Genomic DNA, 25,085 nt, shown 5'->3' on the forward strand with positions numbered 1-25,085 from the left:
ATGAGCTCCAAGAGAGCAAATCATCGGTCACATATTTAAGAACTCTCTTTGTCGATCAGCAGTAATCTTAGTGTAGATCATGACCAGACATTGATAACATTTTGAGTTGTCTGGCAGCTGATATAATCTGCATTAATTCTATGTACTCTAGAAAATACAAGATGACTCCTTAAGGTTTCTTAGAGGTGGTCGGAACTTTTTAGAAGAATGACCAAGTCTATGAGCCCGTTGTATGTTGAGTGGCAAGCCTTCAGGCAGGTTAAAAACCTGTGGTAAATTTTTTTGGAAAAAGAGATAGGATTTATTCCTTCTGTGCCTTCATGTAGGCCATAACTGTGAAGGTTATGTCTTCTGTTGCGATTGAATTACTTGTTCATGGAGGAGAATGACCATGGAAGGAGTCTCTTTGAAAATTAAAACTTGCTGCTCCACACTGGAGACTCGTTCCTCCATAAGATTCCAACTATCTGAGAGATTCTGTAGTATGACATTAGTTTCTTCCATGAAGGGGTGCAATAACAAGTGTATTGAGGCATTAAGAGGGACTTAGAAGGTGACGGTGGATCTTTCTTAAGCCTTTTGATTGATGCTTTGTTCATGTTAGATTGGACAGCATTAGTATGTGTAACTGAGGAAGAAGGGGCACCTGTGCTCATATGCGATGAAGAGTTATCCATGTTGAAATAAATACGCAGTGAAGGAGGACGTTCAGAGGACTTGCCTGAAGAAAGACTGGTCAAGAGCTTTTTATTTTTTAGTCTGCCCAAACACATGAGAGAATTTGTGGGGAACCATTGTTAGAACTGCGGGTCTCTGGTTGGCAGAGGTAGGTACCTTTGACCAAATAGGGACCCTTGCTTCTAAGTCAGGGAAAGGGGATTACACTACTTGATAACCCCTGCTCACCCCCTTGGTAGCTTGGCATGAGCAGACAGGCTTATCTCAGAGGTAGTGTGTTAAGCATTTGTGAACACATACAGTAATACAGTTAAAACACTACAGATGGACGCTACACAGGTTACATAAAAATAAGTATTCTTTATATAGACTTAACACAAGACCACAAACGACAAAAATCCACAATACTGTACTCTAAATAGACTTAAAGATGGTAAAAGTCAATTAATTCAAGTTGATGATAAATGCGACAAAGTTCTCACAAAAGTACCTGGATGCGTAATGAAAAACAAATTCGCAGGGATGGAGATGCGTCGGTTCCTTGCTTTGGGGGAGACAATGCCTCGCACCTCAGCGCTGGCGCAGAGTAGGGGATGCGTCTTGGTCCTTACCGGAGAGGAGGTGATGCGTTGATTCTTTGTACTGTGTTCCAGTTACGATGCGACAAAATGGCGCCTCGATGCGATGCGAAAATCCGGTGTGATACGATAAGATGGCGTCCTTGATGTGACGACGTGAAGACAATGCGTACACGCCAGGCAGCCGTGCGGTGAACTCTGTAACTTTGGAGGTGCGACAGGCCTTGCGACGCGCTTCTCTGGTGATGCGACGGCAACCTCTGCGGCAGCAACACGCTTCTCCGGTGATCCGTTGGGTAACAGCTTTGACGAAGGTATGCTTCTCCGGTCATGCGGTGGTGACTTCTGCGGAGGCGACACGCTTCTCCAGCGATGCGACAGCATCAGCTGCGACTGCGACACGCTTCTTCTTCATTGAGTCACGCTTCCAGCTCCCAGTAACACGCAGGCTTCTGCAGACAGAATTCCCAGCAAGGAAATTCAGAGGGGAGCTGGTGGTGAAGTCTTTTGTCCCTGAGACTTCAGCAGGAGGCAAGCACAAGTTCAAGCCCTTGGAGTAATATTCTGCAAGATGATGAAAGTTCTTTGAAAGTTCCTTCTCCTCTCCTTGGCACTGAAGACACCACTGTAAGCCAACCCAGCAACACAGTACACTGGCAGGGGGCAGTCCAACTCCTACAGCTTCCTTGGTTCTTCTCCTTGGCAGAGGTTTGTCTTGTTGTTCCAGAAGTGATCTGAAGTCTTGGGGTCTGGGTCTCCATATTCATACTACTAAATCCTTTGTCCTCTGAAGGCAGAGGGGCTTGTACATAGTCCAAACCAGTTCTGTGAAGTCCTGAAGCACTTTGTTTACAGGACTCCTTCTTTCCTTTGGCAGGGTGGGCCAGGGACATCAGACGCACCACAGGGGGTGGAGGAGCCAGCATTGTGAAAGGCAGGCACAGCCCTATTCAGACCCAGATGCTACTCCTCCCACCACTCTACATGCAGATAGGTCTATTCAGCCCTGTGCTTTCTCACCCTGTCTCCTGGAATCTCCCAGCCCCTGTCACTCACAAAGCCAGGCACACAATGCACAAGCTAGCAGAGGCAGGCTGGATAGTTAGGTAAGAAAATACCTACTTTCCAAAAATGGTATTTTCAAACACAGAATGTTAAAACCAACTTCACTAAAAGATGTATTTTATCATTCTGAGTTCAGGCATACTAAACTCAAATTTCTACCATGTTCCCTGAGTCAGTTAGGATTATAAGGTGTTATAATCAAACCGCCCATTTTGGCCTATGGGGACTTGTAGCCTTGCAATAATGAAAAACGAAAATGGCTGTAATTCACTATTAGGACATGCCACACACCAGGGCATGTCCTACCTTATACCTACAATGCACGCTGCCCTTGTGCCTACTTTAGGGGTGTCTGATATGAAGAAAAAGGAAGGTTTGGGGACTGGCAAGTGGGTGCAGTTATCAAGTCGTCATGGCAGTACTAGACTGCACACAGGCTCTGCAATGGCAGGCCTGAGACACATTTTACAGGCTGCTTCTGTGGGTGGCACAACCAGTGCTACAAGCCCACCAGCACCATTTGATTTACAAGCCCTGGGCACACATGGTGCACTGTACTAGGGTCTGACAAGAAAATCAAATAACCCAATCATGCAGTCTCTAATCAATACATGAATTTACAATAGAGAGCATATGCACTTTAGCACTGATCAGCAGTGGTAAAGTGCCCAGAGTCATAAAACAGCCAACAACAGGTCAGAAAAAATCCAAGAGTAAGGCAAAATGTTCGGGGATGACCCTGCAAAAAGGGCCAAGTCCAACACAACCCCCTTCCTGTCAAAACGCAGGGTAGACCAATCACTACCTTGATGGGCTTCCCTGATTTGGGCGATAGAACATGGATCCTGTCCCGCAACAGCAGGGGCATATTCCAGTTCTACGCCAATCTGACCCCATTTGGATCCCTCTATCCATACTCTCAGGGCCCACCAAGCAAACCCATGGGGAACCCTTCTCCTCATCTGTGGACACCACCTAACCTTAGCTTGCTCTCAGGTGTGTCCCAACAGACAGACAGCAAGCCACAGTGGCCACTGACAGTAGCCAGTGATGAGACCCATGCCTTATGCCGCTCAGGGCTTTCAAAACTATGTGGAGTCTGAGAGCGGGGGGCAGTAGCCCCAGGTGCTTGGCAACCTTTGTCCACTCTACCTCCTGTCAGGTCAGGTATGATATCCTGGCACTGACCTACCAGCCCCGGGCCTGTACCCGGCAGCTGGACAGGAGACTGAAGTGGGCTTTCCCACATCCAGTCCTCCTCCTCCTTGGGGCTATGTACCCTCCCACTTGGAGTGGTACCCCCTTCCAGAATTGTCAGGGTGCCTGTAGCAGTGTCCTGCACAATTCACCCACCAGTTCAGGTGTTCTATCCTGCAAGTGGGCTTCCAGGTCAGAGGGGACACCCTGAACCTGGCCCTCCAACCTAGGGTCTAAACCCGCCAGTTGAACTGGGGGTTCAGAGGCGAGGACTCCCTCCCTCTGTACCCCCTACCAGAGTACTGCACCCTCCCAGCTGGTGTTCCCTGGGGATCCGCATGGCTCCCCGCTATCTTTAATAACTCAGCCCCATGTAGGTGGTAGTCCCCGGGGCATGTTAAAGCCCCAGGAGGGGAGCCTGTGCACCCCTCCTTTTTTTTAAATAAAGCCCCAGGGAGGTGTGGACCCCAGGGGTTAATGAGCCCAATGGATGGGGTCTGCATAGCCCCCTTGCATATTTACATAAAGGCCCAGGGGGGTGATGGTCCCCATGACTCAAAGGAGTTTTAGGAGGTGAGCACCATGCACCCCCCTCCTTATTTTAATACACCAACCTGCCCCTGGGATCTGGCCCACAGGGGGCTATACTGTAAACAAGCACAGGAAATCACACTTATTCATTTTATTTTTTGTTGCAAATTCATGACTCTGATATGATTTTGCAGCAATTTTATTTTACAAATACTTTTTTCCCTGGCGGGATTCCTGGGAGACCCCAGCACCAGAGCTAGGGGGTCAGGGTATCCCTACCCTGCCCCCATTTCTTCATTTTTTCAATTCTTTAAACTTAGCTGAAGCCAAGGACCAAAATGGCTGCCAACACTTCCTGGTTGAAGTGTTGGCAGCCAATCAGATTGGGAGGATTCACGGAGGGTTTGTGTCACTAGATGTACAAATTTGTTTTTCTTTTAATAACTCTAAAACTACTGAATGGATTTACAGCAAATAACAAAAGGGGCTCTTTCTGGACCAAGAGCTACCTTTCTTCCAAAGTTGGTGTAATTCTGATCAGCAGTTCGGGCTATATTCATGTTCAAAATCCCTTCAGGAATTGACATGGGAACACACTTTTGTTGATCCCCCTTTTTTTCCTGCTTCTGCTTGATGGATTGCCCTCAAACTGTTCATGCAAAACTATAATCACCGGCGCATTTCTTTTGGAAACGTTTGTAAAAATGTGTCAACCAGCGCAAAAGATATATGCAAGTCAAAAACACTTTTCCTATGGAAACATGGTCCTACCTATAACTACCTAATGGCAGTCAACGATAGGTAGTTATAGTAAAGATCTAGTTTCCATAGGAAAAACGTTTTTTGTTTGCAAATACTTTTGGTGCCATTTGATGAATCTTTGGGATTAGTATGCCACTCACTTCAGCTGCTGTGTTGAAACTTTAGGGGGATTCATCAAGTGGGAGGCTGAGAAAAAGGGTGGTCCCAAAACTAATTTTCCACATACAATTTCCCATCGGGATTTTGAACATGACTGCAGCCTGAACTGCTGAATGGAACTAAATACGATTTGCAAGAAAGACAATATTTGGTCCACAAAGCATGCTTTTTGTTATTTGATGTAAAACCGTTCAGTAGTTTTTGAGATATTAAAAGAAATGCAAATTTGTATATCTAGAGACATGGACCCTCCACGTATCTACCCGAGGATCAAGACTCTGCATAGAGCTGAAACGCGTTGTGTGAGGAATAAACACCTCTTTGGATATTATTTTGGATTCTGGTATTTACTGGTGACTGAGAGCGCAGCATTGAACTTTGTGGGGACATATATGTAATATCTTACGTCATCAGCAGAGGATTGCGGTCGCGTGAGTTATAGTTGCCTGCACTAACTATAACGGGGGAATTTCATTGGTTTTTTACGAGTGAAATGTCCAGCTAACTATAACATGTGTGAAACCTATGGTTTTTTAAGTGAATTTGCAAGGTTTTTTAAATGCTAATTCGTAACTATAACGTGTGTGAAACCTATGGTTTTTTCAGTGAATATATAAACATATAAATATAATCTGCATATCTATATAAATATAAATTCATGCAAACATATACATATATGCATACATATGCATGGTATGTACATGAAAGTTTGAAAAACTCTAATACAAGCAAAGCTAAAAAGCCACCTAATTACAAGCAGAATTGCTTTAACTTAAACGAGGGCGAGACCTATTGCATTTTCAATGCTTGTTTACTTTGATTCCATCAAGAAGGCATTCAGATGTGTCCCACATTTTCCATAAATTCTGAATGGTAGCACTCTAGTTGCTCATTAGATCACTGTAGTAAAGCTACTGCTCACCAGGGAAGTCTGCTGCTGGTATTGAAAGTGCATGTTTCAGTCTGCATGTCAGAATTTTTTAATGAAATAGAAGAGGATTTGATAAGTCACTCAAAATGTGCCCTCATTTTTCTTTTTTCCTCACTAATCATAATTTCTATGGCAAAATGAACCTCCTCATTGTGTTCCTTTTAAATTAAACTACTCACTCTCTACTACTCACTCGCTACTACTTTCTACTACTCACTCTCTACTACTCACTTTCTACTACTCTCTACTACTCTACTACTCTCTACTACTCACTCTCTACTACTCACTCTCTACTACTCTCTACTACTCTCTACCACTCACTCTCTACTACTCTACTACTCACTCTCTACTACTCTCTACTACTCTCTCTCTACTGCTCCCTCTCTAGTACTCTCTCTAATACTCACTCTCTACTACTCACTCTCTACCACTCTCTACTACTCTCTACTACTCTCTACTACTCTCTTCTACTCTCAACTACTCTCTCTACTACTCTACTCTCTACTACTCTCTACTACTCTCTACTACTCTCAACTACTCTCTCTACTACTTTCTCTACTACTCACCCTACTACTCACTCTACTACTCACTCTACTACTCACTCTACTACTCACTCTACTACTCTCTACCACTCACTCTCTACTACTCTCTCCCTCTACTACTCACTCTCTACTACTCACTCTACTACTCTCTACTACTCTCTACTATTCTCTCTGCTACTCACTTTCTACTACTCTCTACTACTCACTCTCTACTACTCACTCTCTACTACTCACTCTCTACTACTCTCTCTACTACTCACTCTCTACTACTCACTCTCTACTACTCTCTACTACTCTCTCTACTACTCACTCTCTACTACTCACTCTCTTCTACTCTCTCTCTACTACTCTCTACTACTCACTCTCTACTACTCTCTACTACTCACTCTCTACTACTCATTCTCTACTACTCATTCTCTACTACTCTCTCTCTGCTACTCAGTCTCCACTACTCACTCTCTACTACTCTCTACTACTCACTCTCTAATACTCACTCTCTACTACTCCCTCTACTACTCACTCTCTACTACTCTCTACTACTCCCTACTTCTCACTCGCTACTACTCTCTACTACTCACTCTCTACTACTCACTACTACTCTCTCCTACTCACTCTCTGCTACTCTCTCTACTACTCTCTACTACTCTCTCTACTACTCTCTCTCTACTCTCTACTCTCTATTACTCATCCTCTACTCTCTACCTCTCTACCTTTCTCTACCTCTCTCTCTACTACTCTCTACCTCTCTACCTCTACCTCTCTACGTCTCTACCTCTACATCTCTACCTCTCTACCTCTCTCTACCTCTCTCTACACGCACACATATGCACATATATGCATTTATATATGTATGTGTATATATATGTATATACATACATATATAAACATATATATAATCTGCATATCTATATAAATACAAATATAAATGCATGCATACATATACAGATATGCATGTTATTTACATGAAATTTTGAAAAACACTAATAAAAGCAAAGCTAAAAAGCCACCTAATTACAAACAGAATTGCTTTAACTTAAACGAGGGCGAGACCTATTGCATTTTCAATGCTTGTTTACTTTGGTTCCATCAAGAAGGCATTCAGATGTGACACATTTGCCATAAATTCTGAATGGTAGCACTCTAGTTCCTCATTAGATCACTGTAGTAAAGCTACTGCTCACCAGGGAAGTATGCTGCTGGTATTCAAAGTGCATGTTTCAGTCTGCATGTCAGAACTTTTTAATGAAATAGAAGAGGATTTGAGAAGTTAAAATGTGCCCTAAGTTTTCTTTCTGCAGCACTAGTCATAATTTCTATGGCAAAATGAACCCCCTCATTTTGTTCCTTTGCAAATTAAATGTTTTAAATGTTACCACTTTATTCCAATCAAGATGGCTGCAGGAGTGCCATACCTTTGTCATAAGTAAGACTGTTAGCGCTCTAGTTGTTCTTTAAAACACTCTGGGATTTCTGTCATTGGGCTATACTTGGGCTACATCTCGGTGATATTTGTGCTACATTTGGGCTCTTTTGTCTCTGATGGCCATCTTGGGAGACTTGTTATGAAGTTTCCTAATTTCCTTATTTACTGCAGTCTCCTCAGTAGGCATACTGTCAGTTTTTTACTTTGATTCAATGAAGAAGGCATTCAGATGTGTCACACATTTGCCATAAATTCAGAATGTTAGCACTCTAGTTGCTCATTAGATCACTGTGGTAAAGCTACTGCTCACCAGGGAAGTCTGCTGCTGGTATTGAAAGTGCATGTTTCAGTCTGCATGTCAGAATTCTTTAATGAAATAGAAGAGGATTTGAGAAGTCACTCAAAATGTGCACTAATTTTTCTTTCTGCAGCACTAATCATACATTCTATGGCAAAATGAACCCTCTCATTTTGTTCCTTTTTAAATTAAATGTTTTAAATGTTACCACTTTATTCCAATCAAGATGGCTTCAGGTGTGCCATACCTTTGTCATAAGTAAGACTGTTAGCGCTCTAGTTGTTCTTTGGAACACTCTGGGAAGCTGCAGAAGAACACAAAGGAATCAACTGACAGTCTCTGCCCTTGTTGGATGTACATGTTTTACTGAGAATGTCAGACTTCATTCTCACATGACTGAGAAAGATAATGTGAATGTACAGAAAATATGCTCTCAGTTTAGCTTATAGATCACCTTCCAAACCTCTGTGGGAAAAGCATGTGAAAATAGTTTTCTCTCAAACATGATTCATGATATCCCAGCAGAAGGCTTTTTCACATGGTAAAATCACCTTAGAACATACTACAATTCCTAAAATGAGTATGGTACCATCAACAAATTATTTATAATGTGACTAAAGTCTTAAAACCTTCTATTAACTGCAATGCTTTTTAATGAGGTGCTATCATGTATATTGGTCCCAAGATGGCTGCCAACACTTCTTGGATGAAGTGCTGACAGCCAATCAGATCTCCCAATGAGATGTGTGGTTAGGCTCCGCCCAGATATGTATTTGATTTTACTTTTGATTTTCTCAGGAACTATTGAACGGATTTACACCATATATGCAAAAGGCACATGCCTGACCTGAGGACTACCTCTTTGCCAAATTTCAAGTAATTCTGTTCAGCCGTTCTGGCTGTAGCTGTGTCTAAAGGTCCTATGGAAAAATGCATGGGGAAAACGCGTTTTGGGACCCCCCTTTTTTCTCGGCCCCCGCTTGACGAATCACCCCGAGACTTTCAGGGTAGGAGCTGAACGGAGCGCCCCATTAGTTTTGAAAATTTTGCGAGGATTCGTCAAACGGCGCCAAAGTTATTCAAAATAGAATTTTGAGATTTCCTATGGAAACTAGGTTGTAACTATAACTATCTACTGGCGACCGCCAGTAGATAATGTATATATATATATATATATATATATATATATATATATATATATATATATATATATATATATATTACCTACTGGCGGTCGCCAGTAGGTAGTTATAGTTAGGACCACGTTTCCATAGGAAATCCGCAACATTCTATTTTGAATAACTTTGGCGCCGGTCGACGAATCCTCGCGAATTTTTCAAAATAGGTGGGGCGCTACGCTCCGCTCCTACCCTGAAAGTCTCGGGGGGATTCGTCAAGCGGGGGCTGAGATAAAAGGGGGGTCCCAAAACGCGTTTTTCCCATGCATTTTTCCATAGGACCTTTAGACAGGGCTACAGCCCGAACGGCTGAACAGAATTTAATGAAATTTGGCAGAGAGGTAGTCCCCAGGTCAAGGAAGTGCCTTTTGTAGGTCTGGTGTAAATCTGTTCAGTAGAATCTGAGAAAATAGCCTTTAAATCAATATATATATCTGTGGCAGCTTACGGTGCGCTTACGGTGCGCTTACCGTGCGCGTACGGTGGCGTGCGCGAGCGCGATTCTGATTGGCTGTTAGATCTTAGTAAACATTCGAATCGGTCGAAACCAGGAAGCGGCGGCCGCCATTTTCTCTCTCGCACTCTGAGGGGGGAGCTGATAAACAAATGCCAAAAACATATAAAGGGGCTGTTTAGACAGCGCCCATGCACATAACCATGTTAGTTGAGTCTTCAAAGATCCCCCAAGGCAAAAAACTGTAATTTTTTATTTTTCGAAAATTTTGCCGATTACGCTTACCGTACGCTTACCGTACGCGTACGGTAAAAAAATATAAAAAAAAAAAAATCCACACTCTCTCCACCCCGTGTGCAAATGGTGGCCGAAGGCCACCATTTGTGCATGGCATATATGAGCACAGCATTTCCCCAAAAAATTTCAACAGATTACCTATCACAAGGAAGCGCATAATATGTCCTCCATGTGCGCACGGTGCGCGAAGCGCATCGTGCGTACATGGCCCATCTAGCGTAACGTAGCAACGCGGTGCGCTACGCGCACCGCGTGCCCACCGTGCGTGCACGGCACTAACTGCGTAAAGTGGGCGCGCGGTGCGCGAAGCGCACCGTGCGTGCACGGAACGAACTGCGTTAAGTGGGCGCGCACGCCACGAATGGCGTAAAGTAACTTAGCATTTAAAAAACCGTACAAATTCACTGAAAAAACCATAGGTTTCACACACGTTATAGTTAGGAATTAGCATTTAAAAAACCTTGCAAATTCACTGAAAAAACCATAGGTTTCAAACATGTTATAGTTAGCTGGAAATTTTACTGATAAAAAACCAATGAAATTCCCCCGTTATAGTTACTGTAGGCAACTATAACTCACGCGACCGTAATCCTGTGCTGATGACATATGTGTCTTTATGAAAAAAAAATATTTGTAATATATGTATAGCTTAAATTTAATGGAAGAAGACATGGGCAAATAAGTGTCTAAATACAGTATTCGCATCAGCAGAGGATTACGGTCGCGTGAGTTATAGTTGCCTACAGTAACTATAACGGGGGAATTTCATTGGTTTTTTATCAGTAAAATTTCCAGCTAACTATAACATGTTTGAAACCTATGGTTTTTTCAGTGAATATATATATATATATATATATATATTCACTGAAAAAACCATAGGTTTCACACATGTTATAGTTAGCTGGACATTTTACTCATAAAAAACCATTGAAATTCCCCCGTTATAGTTAGTGCAGGCAACTATAACTCACGCGACCGCAATCCTCTGCTGATGACATATGTGTCTTTATGAAAAAAAAATATTTGCAATATATGTATAACTAAAATGTAATGGAAGAAGACATGGGCAAATAAGTGTCTAAATACAGTATTAGCACCAGCAGAGGATTGCGGTCGCGTGAGTTATAGTTGCCTGCACTAACTATAACGGGGGAATTTCAATGGTTTTTTGTGAGTAAAATGTCCAGCTAACTATAACATGTGTGAAACCTATGGTTTTTTCAGTGAATTTGCAAGGTTTTTTAAATGCTAATTCCTAACTATAACGTGTGTGAAACCTATGGTTTTTTCAGTGAATTTGTACGTTTTTTTAAATGCTAAGTTACTTTACGCCGTTCGTGGCGTGCGCGCCCACTTAACGCAGTTCGTTCCGTGCACGCACGGTGCGCTTCGCGCACCGCGCGCCCACTTTACGCAGTTATTGCCGTGCACGCATGGTGGGCACGCGGTGCGCTACGCGCACCGCGTGCCCACGTTACGCTGGATGGGCCATGTACGCACGATGCGCTTCGCGCACCGTCCGCACTCGGAGGACATATTATGCGCTTCGTTGTGAAAGGTAATCTATTAATTGTTCCTTGTATGTTATATGCCATGCACAAATTTTGCCCTGCGGGCACCTTTTGCACACGGGGGGGGGAAAAGTGTGGATAGATTGTCTATTATATTAATTGTTCCTTGAAATTATATTTAGCAGGCACAAAAGGTGCCCTGCGGGCACCTTTTGCACACGGGGGAGGGAGAGTGTGGATAGATTTTTTTTTATTTTCAATTTTTACCGTACGCGTACGGTAAGCGTAATCGGCGTTTTTTCGAAAAAAATTAAAATTGCTTTTTTTGCCTCGGGGGTTCTATTAGGACACCTTGATCAAGGCTAAGTGGTTTAGAGCTGGCAAACATGCCCCTTTACATGTTTTCAACATTTGTTTTTCCTCCCCCCCTCAGAGTGCGAGAGAGAAAATGGCGGCCGCCGCTTCCTGGTTTAGACCGATTCGAATGTTTACTAAGCTGTAACAGCCATTCAGAATCGCGCTCGCGCACTGCACCGTACGCGTACGGTAAGCTTACCGTAAGCGCACGGAGCGCGCTTACAGATATATATATTGATTTAAATGCTATTTTCTCAGGAACTACTGAACAGATTTACACCAGACCTACAAAAGGCACTTCCTTGAACTGTAGATTACCTCTCTGCCAAATTTCAATTAACTCTGTTCAGCCGTTCGGGCTGTAGCTGTGTCTAAAGGTCCTATGGAAAAATGCATGGGAAAAACGTGTTTTGGGACCCCCCTTTTTTCTCAGCCCCTGCTTGACGAATCCCCCTGAGACTTTCAGGGTAGGAGCGGAGCGTAGCGCCCCATTAGTTTTGAAAATTTCGCGAGGATTCGTCGACCGGCGCCAAAGTTATTCCAAATAGAATGTTGCGGTTTTCCTATGGAAACAGGGTCCTAACTATAACTAACTACTGGCGACCGCCAGTAGGTAATATATATATATATATATATATATATATATATATATATATATATATATATATATATAACCGCTCCACTCGCACCAATTTCTCACACTCAGGCTCCCGCCAATATTATCGCTGCACGCCTCCTCTCACTTCAGAAAAGACACAACACTCGCGGGGGAGAATCAATAGATTTATTCTGACTCACAACGCTTCAACCAGACGCATTTCGGCAAACGCCTTCCTCGATGTTATAAGGGCGTGCCAGAAACTGCCATATTTTATATTTACATCTGACCCCATTTCCTGTTTAGCAACATAAACAAAGGACCAGTTCATTCATGTTACTCATCAGCGCCATATTGAAATGTCCTATACATCGTTTTGTCGATTGCAAATAAATGCCACAGGTAAATTCCCCGATAATGGCATAGTTTAACGGCTGTTTGTACCTAAACAATTCATAATTACAAACATACGCTACATCACGCACTCGACGGGCCAATATATCCACATGTACATATATGGGATTATCTGAGCAATCTGTTATTGAACCAATCCTGCCCTGTATGGGCACAAGCGCTATAGTCACATGCAGTCCTCTTATAAACCCTATGATAGTCAACACCATCAATTAAATCATAATCTTTTTCTTGATGACAAAAATGAAACATCATAAACAATTAGAAAAACATTCTCCAGAAAAAACACATTATACAGAGAAATTATGCAAAGTAATCGACATCAGAGTCACATTTAGATATTCCTCATATTACTCAAATTTTCAGCAATTTCATATAGACCCAAATTCATTTATAAAGTATATCCATACTTATAAATATAGTAGAATAACATCCCAGATGTAACCGCTTCTATGGGGGAGAGCCCTCTACCCTAGATGCACTGTGAGTTCCTCATTACTATTGAGTCCACCAGGGGTCTTTGTACCAAGATCTATAATGTACCTTGACTCTAACCTTCTTAATTTTGCTACTCTGTCCCCTCCTCTTATGTTTACAGGCACATGATCCGGCGCAATATATATGTATATATATATATATTCATCCACAAACAAAGGTTTCACCCATTTGAGAGAGCCACTAACAGGTAGGTATAAATATCACTTTATTTGCAGAAGCAGCAGTTGCAATGTAGCGAAGGTCTGTGCCAAACAACGTAGAGCAGTCAGCACACCTGATAAATCCTTCCACCTGCCCGAGTGGGCGTTGCCTTACGCTATGCCTGGTGGTCATTGTAGTGCCGTTGTATTCCTCGGTGAGGTGCTTATTTGTTGCAGCAATGAATCAAAATAACTCCCAAGTGGGTATGGAAACAGTCTCACTGACTCAGCACTGCCACTTAAAACTTCTCCAAAACGACCTTCCTGTCCTTTATGCCGCTCGTCGCTTGGCAGCAGCATCGGTCCACACTTCTGAGGCAGGGCATCTCTCACGACCGGGACCGGCCGTCTACAAATCCACAAAGAAAGGTTTCACCCATTTCAGAGAGCCACTAACAGGTAGGTATAAATATCGCTTTATTTGCAGAAGCAGCAGTTGCAATGTAGCAAAGGTCTGTGCCAAACAAATTCAAAAGCCTGACGCGTTTCATGCACTGCTTGCATTTCTTCAGAGGCAAAATGTTCGTTACAACGTAGAGCAGTCAGCACACCTGATAAATCCTGCCACCTGCCTGAGTGGGCGTTGCCTTACGCTATGCCTGGTGGTCATTGTAGTGCCGTTGTATTCCTCGGTGAGGTGCTTATCTGTTCCAGCAATTAAACAGAATAACTCCCAAGTGGGTATGGAAACAGTCTCACTGACTCAGCACTGCCACTTAAAACTTCTCCAAAACGTCCTTCCTGTCCTTTATGCCGCTCGTCGCTTGGCAGCAGCATCGGTCCACACTTCTGAGGCAGGGCATCTCTCACGACCGGGACCGGCCGTCTACAAATCCACAAAAAAAGGTTTCACCCATTTGAGAGAGCCACTAACAGGTAGGTATAAATATCACTTTATTTGCAGAAGCAGCAGTTGCAATGTAGCGAAGGTCTGTGCAAAACAAATTCAAAAGCCTGACGCGTTTCATGCACTGCTTGCATTTCTTCAGAGGCAAAATGTTCGTTACAACGTAAAGCAGTCAGCACACCTGATAAATCTTGCCACCGGCCCGAGTGGGCGTTGCCTTACGCTATGCCTGGTGGTCATTGTAGTGCCGTTGTATTCCTCGGTGAGGTGCTTATCTGTTGCAGCAATTAAAAATAACTCCCAAGTGGGTATGGAAACAGTCTCACTGGCTCAGCAACTGACGTTGTAACGAACATTTTGCCTCTGAAGAAATGCAAGCAGTGCATGATACGCGTCAGGCTTTTGAATTTGTTTGGCACAGACCTTCGCTACATTGCAACTGCTGCTTCTGCAAACAAAGCAATATTTATACCTACCTGTTAGTGGCTCTCTCAAATGGGTGAAACCTTTGTTTGTGGATATATATATATATATATATATATATATATCACTGAAAAAACCATAGGTTTCACACATGTTATAGTTAGCTGGACATTTTACTGATAAAAAACCAATGAAATTCCCCCATTATAGTTAGTGCAGGCAACTATAACTCACGCGACCGCAATCCTCTGCTGATGCTAATACTGTATTTAGACAATTATTTGCCCATGTCTTCTTCCATTAAATTTTAGCTATACATATATTACAAATATTTTTTTTTCATAAAGACACATATGTCATCAGCAGAGGATTGCGGTCGCGTGAGTTATAGTTGCCTGCACTAACTATAACGGGGGAAATTCATTGGTTTTTTATCAGTAAAATGTCCAGCTAACTATAACATGTGTGAAACCTATGGTTTTTTCAGTGAATTTGCAAGGTTTTTTAAATGCTAATTCCTAACTATAACATGTGTGAAACCTATGGTTTTTTCAGTGAATTTGTACGTTTTTTTAAATGCTAAGTTACTTTACGCCATTCGTGGCGTGCGCGCCCACTTAACGCAGTTCGTTCCGTGCGCGCACGGTGCGCTTCGCGCACCGTGCGCGCACAGTGAGCACGCGGTGCGCTTTGCGCACCGCGCGCCCACTTTACGCAGTTAGTGCCGTGCACGCAGGGTGGGCACGCGGTGCGCTATGCGCACCGCGTGCCCACGTTACGCTGGATGGGCCATGTACGCACGGTGCGCTTCGCGCACCGTGCGCGCATGGAGGACATATTATGCGCTTCGTTGTGAAAGTTATTGTTTGATTTTTTGTTGTGCAATGATTTTCTTATATGCAATGCACATATGGTGCCCTTCGGGCACCATTTGCACACGGGGTGTGGAGAATATGGATATTTTTTTTTTTTTGCAGTTTTTTTACAGTACGCGTACGGTAAGCGTAATCGCCGATTTTTTAAAAAAAAGTAAAATTGCATTTTTGCCCTAGGGGGTTCTTTGAGGAAACCTCCATCAAGGCTAGGTGGTTGGGAGCTGTCTAAACAGCCCCTTTATATGTTTTTTGCCTTTGTTTTTCTTCCACCCCCTCAGAGTGCGAGATAGAAAATGGCGGCCGCTGCTTCCTGGTTTCGACCGATTCGAATGTTTACTAAGATCTAACAGCCAATCAGAATCGCGCTCGCGCACGTCACCGTACGCGTACGGTAAGCGCACGGCAAGCGCACCGTAAGCTGGCTCAGATATATATATTGATTTAAAGGCTATTTTCTCAGAATCTACTGAACAGATTTACACCAAACCTACAAAAGGCACTTCCTTGACCTGTAGACTACCTCTCTGCCAAATTTCAAGGAACTCTGTTCAGCCGTTCGGGCTGTAGCTGTGTCTAAAGGTCCTATGGAAAAATGCATGGGAAAAACGCGTTTTGGGACCCCCCTTTTATCTCAGCCCCCGCTTGACGAATCCCCCCAAGACTTTCAGGGTAGGAGCGGAGCGTAGCGCCCCACCTATTTTGAAAATTTCGCGAGGATTCGTCGACCGGCGCCAAAGTTATTCAAAATAGAATGTTGCGGTTTTCCTATGGAAACAGGGTCCTAACTATAACTACCTACTGGCGACCGCCAGTAGGTAATATATATGTATATATATATATATATATATATATATATATATATATATATATATATACACATATATATATATATATATATATATATTCACTGAAAAAACCATAGGTTTCGGACATGTTATAGTTAGGAATTAGCATTTAAAAAACCTTAGAAATTCACTGAAAAAACCATAGCTTTCAGGGCTGTTATAGTTTGCTGGACATTTCACTCGTACAAAAAATTTTTAATTCCTCCGTTATAGTTAGTTCTGCTAACTATAACTCGCGCGCCCGCAATCCACTGCTGATGATGTCACATATTACATCATTCATGACATGGTCAGTGACATCACTGATGAAATCACTGATGACATCTCAAATGACATCACTGATGACATCACTGATGACATCATCCAGTGAATGTGGTTTGGTTCGATATTTAAATATGTATTATATATATAGCAATCTGCATGGAAGAATGAGTGGATAGATAAATATAAATATCTAGATGGAGGATTTAGTAGCAGTGGGATTGACTGTTTACTTGACTAATTTACAGTGTCTCACTAAATATATTGGATAGTGACTAAACTGTGAATATCTGTATCACTTTGTCAGTTGTTGTGTAAACTGCTGCACCAGTTGGTTACTAGCTTTCTGAAAGTCTATATTAGTTATAGATTAGTTAACTGAGTATTTGTATGGGAGTGAGAATGTGTGTGTGGTTCGGTGGGGGGTGTGTGACTGCCCAAAGATGTGTAAATAGTTGATTCAGTAGGTATAAGAGGTTAACACTACATGTTATAACAGTTGTTTGAGTGAGTGAATATCTTTATGGGTGTGGTGATGAGCAAATATATCTCTCAATGGTACATGTCCAACAAACTAGAAAAATAAAAGGCAGTGTATGTGACAGTTGTTGTATATAAGTCAAGTCAAGTCAAGTCTTTATTTCGATTTTTAGAAAAAAAAACATAAAAAACAACAAAGTTTAAAATACAATTCATATCATCATTTACAGAGTAAACACACAAATCAAATATAAAAACAATTTAATATGAAAACAAGCAACAGGAGGAATTAAATCTACTAGCAAAGTTTCATCTTCCTAGCCCTTCTCACCCAAGCCCACCCCAAGAATTTTGCCACAGCTATTACAATGGCGGGTTCCGTATCGGTCCTGAGCACCCTAAGAGCTGCAGAAGCTACCCTAAAGCCCAAGTGTTTACATGTTGGGACTAGCAATTTTAGGCGTGGTTGCCTATAGGATGGGCATACACAGAAAAAATGGGCAGTTGTTTCCCTCGTGCCTAGACAAAACGAGCATAGACCATCCCAACCCTGTTTCCAACTGAGCATACAAAACCCTAATGGTAGGGACCCCACCATGAATTGATGATATAGCTTCCTTTCCAGGGTGCTTCTAATAATATCCCAGTAAGGCTCGATAAACAAAGATAACTTAAACTCCAAGAAACCACTTGTTACAATACTAGTGCTCTGGGATAATCGCATCTGGTCAATATAAGACCAGTATGCTTCTTTTAGTTGATTCTTGGAGGAGAACACAGCTGACGACGGAGAGTCCCACAGGTTCCTCATCCCCATAGCTATTAATGTAGACTTGAGTTCCCTTAACCACTGGATGCTATCAGAAGTATTTATTTTCTTGACTTCGCTCAGAGCCCGAGCATACTGAGCCTGCTCAGGCGTTGTCCACAGCCGGCACCAGTAGGCTATTGGACGGAACCGGGCCTGATCTCGGATGTTCCTACTTCCAGTATCCATATACAGGGGGAGTAATGGGGTGGTTTTAGGGAGTTCTAAAAGGGCTCTAAGAAAGTTGTTATGTGCTACGGCAAGGGGTGCTAAGCCCCACAACTCCGCACCATACAGAATCGAGGCCCCCACCTTGTTGTTGTAAATTTGCAGCGCTGGAGCAATGGCCTTGGATTTAGATTGCTTGTGCTCTCTAAGTAGAGCTCCCACCAACTGGGAGTGCTCCAAATTCATTATATCAATGTGCGGTTTCCAGGAAAAGTTTTTACCTATAGTTAACCCTAGGTACATAAATGCATCAATTTGATCCAGGGGGGCCTGATCTAAGCTAACCCTCCCCCTCACTATTTTGGTCTTATGAAAAACCATAAATTTTGTTTTTGACACATTTATAACTAAATCCTGGTCACGACAGAAGGCCTCAAAGCGATTGAGTGCGTCCTTCAATCCCCTTTGTGTTCGCGATAACAACAAAGTGTCATCAGCGAACATCAATAGGGGAGCATGGAGACCCGCAATTCTTGGTGCATCTGTCGGTTGCTCATCAAAGTAGTGTGTAACCACATTGATGAACAACGAGAAAAGAGTGGGGGCCAGGACGCACCCCTGTCTGACTACCAATTCAACCTTCAATTTACTTGTCACATTCCCCTGCTTCCCCCAACGTACTTGTGCGTAGTTATCATGGTGAAGTTCGACGATAATGTTTAAAAGTGCTGGCGATAGCCCCATCAAGCGCAGCGCCTGCCATAATTTGGCATGTGGAACCAGGTCGAAAGCTGTCTTTAAATCAATAAAAGCAGCGTACAGCGACCCCCCGCCCAAAGTTACTACCTTCCAGTGAATAGCCATAAATCGAGAAGCCTGGTCGATGGTACCAGTGTGGGAGCGAAAACCGGCCTGTAAAGGTGTTAATATTTCATTTTCCTCTATCCAATTTTGCGGTCTACCCAGGACCAGTCTAGCTACCACTTTCTGGATACTATCTATCAGACTAATGGGCCTATAATTACTCAGGAGAGAACGATCTCCCTTCTTGAATATGGGAACAATCTCCGCTCCTGCCCATGTTTTTGGTAGTGACGCTCCACTCGCCACAGCATTAGCCAGGAATAGAATATACGTAGCCCAGGTTTCAGGGTCTGATAAGAACAGATCCGCCGGGACACAATCTGGGCCCGGGGATTTTCCGCGTGGAATAAGTTTTAAAATTCTTAAGACCTCTATTTTTGTGAAGCAGACAGCAGGTTCTTGAGTTAGGTCCATTGGGACCGAGAAATCACTAGGGGGCCCCCTGAATTGTGCTTCAAAATATGAAACCCAAACTTCTGGGGAGACCTTATTTACGGGAGTGTTAGGAATGTCGCCCCTCCCCCATTTTAAAATATTCCAAAATCTCATCATGTCCCTATCTCTACTAGCCTCCAACAAATCCAGCCAATGTTTTTCCTCCCAAGCACTGCGAGCTATCTTTTGCTGCTCTCGGTATAGATGGCGAGTCAGTCGCGTTGCTTGCCCATCGCAAAGATTAATGGCCTTAGCCAAAGTTGTATATGCCTTCCTACATAAGCTGTTGTACCAGGAGGCTCTGCGGGATTGGGGTCTCTTCTTCTCTATCTGTGGTTTTGTAAAGTACAGTTTAAGGTCCCCAAACAGTTTTTCATACGTCCCAACTATCATGTTGTTAATAGACTCCTGGGAATCACAGGCCAGGAGAGAGAGAAGAGCAGCATCAGTGAGAGCTTTTATTGAATCCCTAGCCTCATCATTTTCAGCAACATATTGCCACCGAACTCTTCTCATATTGTTAGCAAGGACTAAATCGTCTGGAATGATGTTATTGGACCATTGGGGTGGTATTGTAGCCAAGGATAGAGATTTGAAACTCAAAACTAATGGATCATGGTCACTCTCACATCTCGGGAGGATCACCAAGTCCAACAGCAGTGGCCAGAGAGGCATACTCAAAATAAAATAATCAATGCAACTGCTTCTAGGACCCACACTGAAAGTATTCCCAGCCATCCTGTCCGAGGTGGTTCTCCCATTTGGAGCCCTGAAACCTTTAGCAAGGCAAAGACCCTTGAGTTGCAGGGCTGCATCAGACCATCTCTTTATGGGTGGGATTGAGAGCTGGGGAATATCCCACTTGGCATCCTCCTCACTTCCCAAATCCATATCTTCCCCATCTAAAGGCTCAAAAGTACATTAAAATCTCCTGCTAGAATGACATTAGTGAGATTGCTTAAAGTGTCTAAAAAACATTCTCATTCTAGCAATGTTTGCGAAGTTTTGCCTCCCGGAAGTCCTCTAACATACACATTAAACAAAAGGAGGTATGGCATTTCCTTTTTTTGCCACGTCAAGATCAAAATATCTGGGTTTTCAAGGGTAACTTCCTGGGCTGTCCATCCCCCCTCTTGCTTAATCCAAACAGTCAGGCCTCCTATTGGCCTTCCCCTTCTCCCTGGTATTGCTTGTTTCGAAAAATTTAAATATCCCGGGGAAAAAAGGGGCTTGGTAGCCCAGGTCTCTTGGAAGAGGAGAATATTATGCATCACTACAAAATCAGCCCAGTCAGTCGAGCCAATTCTTGATGAGAGTCCTGCAATATTCCACGAGACCATGGAGCAATGTCGCTGGTTCTCTCTCTGCTTAAAGGGAAAAGATGTCCATTTGGGCCCCAATATATCTTCTCTCTCTTCTGACCTAACCTGAGACCCATTATATTTTGCTGAAACTGGGGAGGCCATCACAATGTCAGAGCAAATCATACCAAAATTCTCCATTGTTAGATCAAACTCCTTTATAATTAAAAGGTTCGAGGAATCATGCTGGTGTCTCGTCTGGGAACCCCATTTTATGCTGGCCTCATGACCCATGGTCGCATTCGATATATGGTGGAGAGGTGGGGATATGGCCTGAGAAGTGTTAAGGAGGCATCCCTTTTCCCGTAATGGTTTCTTATGGGGTGCACAAATATTCTCCAGTCAATCGAGCTCCTCTAGTGATGTCAGGGGATCAAATCTATTTCTTAGGGGTAGTGTACCTTGTTATCCAGGAAGAACGTCTAGCATTGGGTAGCTGGGGCCCAACCCACTATTAGGGCTGAAAATTCTCCCTTGACGTTCATGGCCTCTGCTGTGGCTCGGTTTTCCCATCTGATAAAAATAACCCTGAGGCAGTGGCCTGATATTACTCGTCTGATTTGAGGACCCCCATCTTAAGATGTAATCAGCTACTCTATAGTCGCTAAAGTTTACTACCACACAGTCACCAATGATGTCCTTGTGTCTATTCCCCACCCAACTCACCCTTCGAACAAACAGGATTTCCCCCTGTTCGTTTCCTGGAAGCGGTCTGTTCCTATTTAACCAGAACGTTATTTTGTTCTTTAGTTCGATAAATGATTCTGTATGGTCAGGATTCAGTCAGGTACCCCAGCTAGTATGACAACATAAGGGGACGCCTCAAGTGGCAAATTTATACAAGGTAACTGCTTATTATTCTCCTTGGAAGGCAGCCCTCTAGGTTGACCCTTCAGGAGGGGCTCCAGAGCATTCTGCTTGTAAGTTTTACTTTGCGGGGTAATTGCTAACGGAGCAGTAATTGCCTCCACAAGACTTGGGGGATTTCCTGTGGGGATACCACTTGTTTTTTCACGTTGGGGAATTATTGGCAGTGTTGGCCCTGTCATAAAACTTGCAAGAACAGCTGAATGTTTGCCAAATTGTGGTTGGGGCGAGTTCACAGAAGAAGCCCCAGAGCTGCTAGAGGCAGTTACTACAGTTACTACGGCAGAGGGCAATATACCACCCATATCTTCCCCCTTGTTTTTAATAGTGTAACCACTTTGTCCAACCGACTCACAATCAATTTCATCTGTGAATTAATAAGATGCTCAAAATGAGATTGCAAGTTAGTAATTAATTGGGAAGCCCAACTAGGGGGTGCATGTAATCTCGGCACATGCTCCGTACTTCCCCCCTCTCCCACGCAAATTGCTTCAGTCAAAACAGAATTGTTTTTACCCTTCTTATGCTTATGCTTATGTTTCCTAAGGCTAGCCCCCTTTATCTTTGTAGGAGGTGCCTTTCCCCCAACTTTGGTTTTTCCACAATCCTCTTTATTCATGTGAGTACTGAAAGGCTCCACGGCTAGGGGCACAAATACATCAAATGGACTGTTAGGGGTAACATAATCCTCAAATTCTTGGGGCATGGGAGTAAGATCAATTTGCGGGGTTAGCGATAATAGTCTTTCGGTGCGCTCGATTTCACTGGATACCGCACCTATAGCTTTTTGAAGCATTCTATCAATCGCAGTAAGCTGTATAGATGTAGATGTAGAGGGGAGAGTGCCCTTTTGCTTGGTCGCAGGTCGAGAGTTTGGGGAGATGTTATGACCCAATTTGGATGACCTTGTTTGCACAGTACTGGCCATTTTGCAGTTAGATGGAGGGCTGGACTTGTAATCCCAACCACTTAACCACAATATTCGCTCTCTAGTTAGAAAATCAACAGAACCACCCCAAGATTGTTCCTTTTACCAAGACACCCTTTCTCTGCCCCTTGATTCAAACCAGAGTACAATTTTAGGGGTTATAGCCTAATTCAGTCACTCACAGTCACAGTCTTCGCTTCTTGTCTCGCCAACCGCGAGTCCATGACTTAGGAGCCACTTCGTCGCTGGGATTACCAGGGGGAATTTCTCATGGGGGGGCCCAGCCCAGCCTCTTCCGGCTTCTGACGGCATCAGACGGCCAACCCTTTGTCCGGCCTTCACTTGCGCGCGCGTCCCGCGTTGCGGGGAACTGCACTCCCTCTTGTAGCGCCTCCAGGTGCTCTTCTGATTACTGGCAGCTGGCGACGGGCGCAAAGCACATTGTATGTCGTTGGCCTCCGGGGCCGGACCAGAGCAGGAGAAACTTCATCAAGGGACCCACGCTGCGGGGAACTGCACTCCCTCTTGTAGCGCCTCCAGGCGCTCTTCTGATTACCGGCAGCTGGCGACGGGCGTAAAGCACACTGGATGTCGTGGTCCTTCGGGACCAGACCAGAGCAGGAGAAACTTCATCAAGGGACAGTTGTTGTATATAAATAAGTATACATAAGACTCAGTAATTGTATGAATGACTGTATGGATAACTGTATACTTGTATTAGTGATTTTATAACACACTAAGTATGAGTTACCATCTATATGAATAAATGAAGTGGTGTTTGTATAAGTGCGTAGCTGAGTAAATGTAAGTATGACCCATTGTTTGCATAAGTGAGTAGGATGACTGCATAAGTAATTAGGATGTGTGCTGGTGTGTAATGTCGATATAGGTGCATAAGTATATTTGATAGTGTTCTATTGATCATTGACAGCATGTATGAGTGAATCTATAGGTAAGTGATTAGATGTGTGAGTAGATCTAGGAATCACTGAGTGGGTTTTTAGAAATTTGTATTGGTGTGTCAATAGATTCAAAAATGGTACTCTGTATTTTACAGTGAGTGATGAAAGGTTATACTATTGTATGATGAGGTGTATCTGATTGTCACGTGGATGATGTCATCAGTGATGTCATCAGTGATGTCATTTGAGATGTCATCAGTGATGTCATCAGTGATATCACTGACCATGTCATGAATGATGTAATATGTGACATCATCAGCAGTGGATTGCGGGCGCGCGAGTTATAGTTAGCAGAACTAACTATAACGGAGAAATTTCAATGGTTTTGTACAAGTGAAATGTCAGCTAACTATAACAGCCCTGAAACCTATGGTTTTTTCAGTGAATTTCTGAGGCTTTTTAAATGCTAATTCCTAACTATAACATGTCTGAAACCTATGGTTTTTTCAGTGAATTTCGTAGATTTTTTAAATGATAATTTTTAAATGTAATAATAGTTATATGTTTTTTATACTGATTTTCTACAGTTTTAACTGTTTATTTTTACATATTTTATTTTTTAAATTACATTATATATTTTTAATATAAATGGAAATAAAAATGTTTTTTAACATATTGAAAGTGAAATATTGTTTTTTTTGGTTGAATGTATAAGTGCAGAACTATAAGTGTGTTGGTTAGTTAGGGGACTGCATGCATAGTGGATAGGGGTTTGAAGCAGTCCATGTGCTAAGGCATGGCTCAGTGCATGAGTACTTGGGTACTGACTGAATGATTAGAGTACTGCAAGGAGAGTTCCTGGGTGAATTTATAAGTGGTGGGGTTTTGGCGCAGTGAATGGATTAGTACATGGTGCTGAATGGGTCACTAGAGGAGTGCAAGGGGAGTGACAGGGTGTTTGCTGGAAGTGTATGGATACTGACTGGGAAATTGAAGGTGTGAAAGACAAGTGTGTAGGTGGTTAGAGGACTGCATGCATAGTGGATATGGGTTTGAAGCAGTCCATGTGCTAAGGCCTGGCTCACTGCATGAATACTTGGGTACTGACTGAATGATTAGAGTACTGCAAGGAGAGTGCCTGGGTGAATTTATAAGTGTTTGGCTTTTGGTGCAGTGAATGGATTAGTACATGATGCTGAATGGATCACTAGAGGAGTGCAAGGGGAGTGACAGGGTGTTTGCTGGAAGTGTATGAATACTGACTGGGGAACTGAAGGTGTGAAAGACAAGTGTGTAGGGGGTTAGAGGACTGCATGCATAGTGGATAGGCGTTAGAGGCAGTCCATGTGC

The sequence above is a fragment of the Triturus cristatus genome, chromosome 11 (assembly GCF_964204655.1).
Source record: "Triturus cristatus chromosome 11, aTriCri1.1, whole genome shotgun sequence".
In the NCBI taxonomy this organism is placed as follows: Eukaryota; Metazoa; Chordata; class Amphibia; order Caudata; family Salamandridae; genus Triturus; species Triturus cristatus.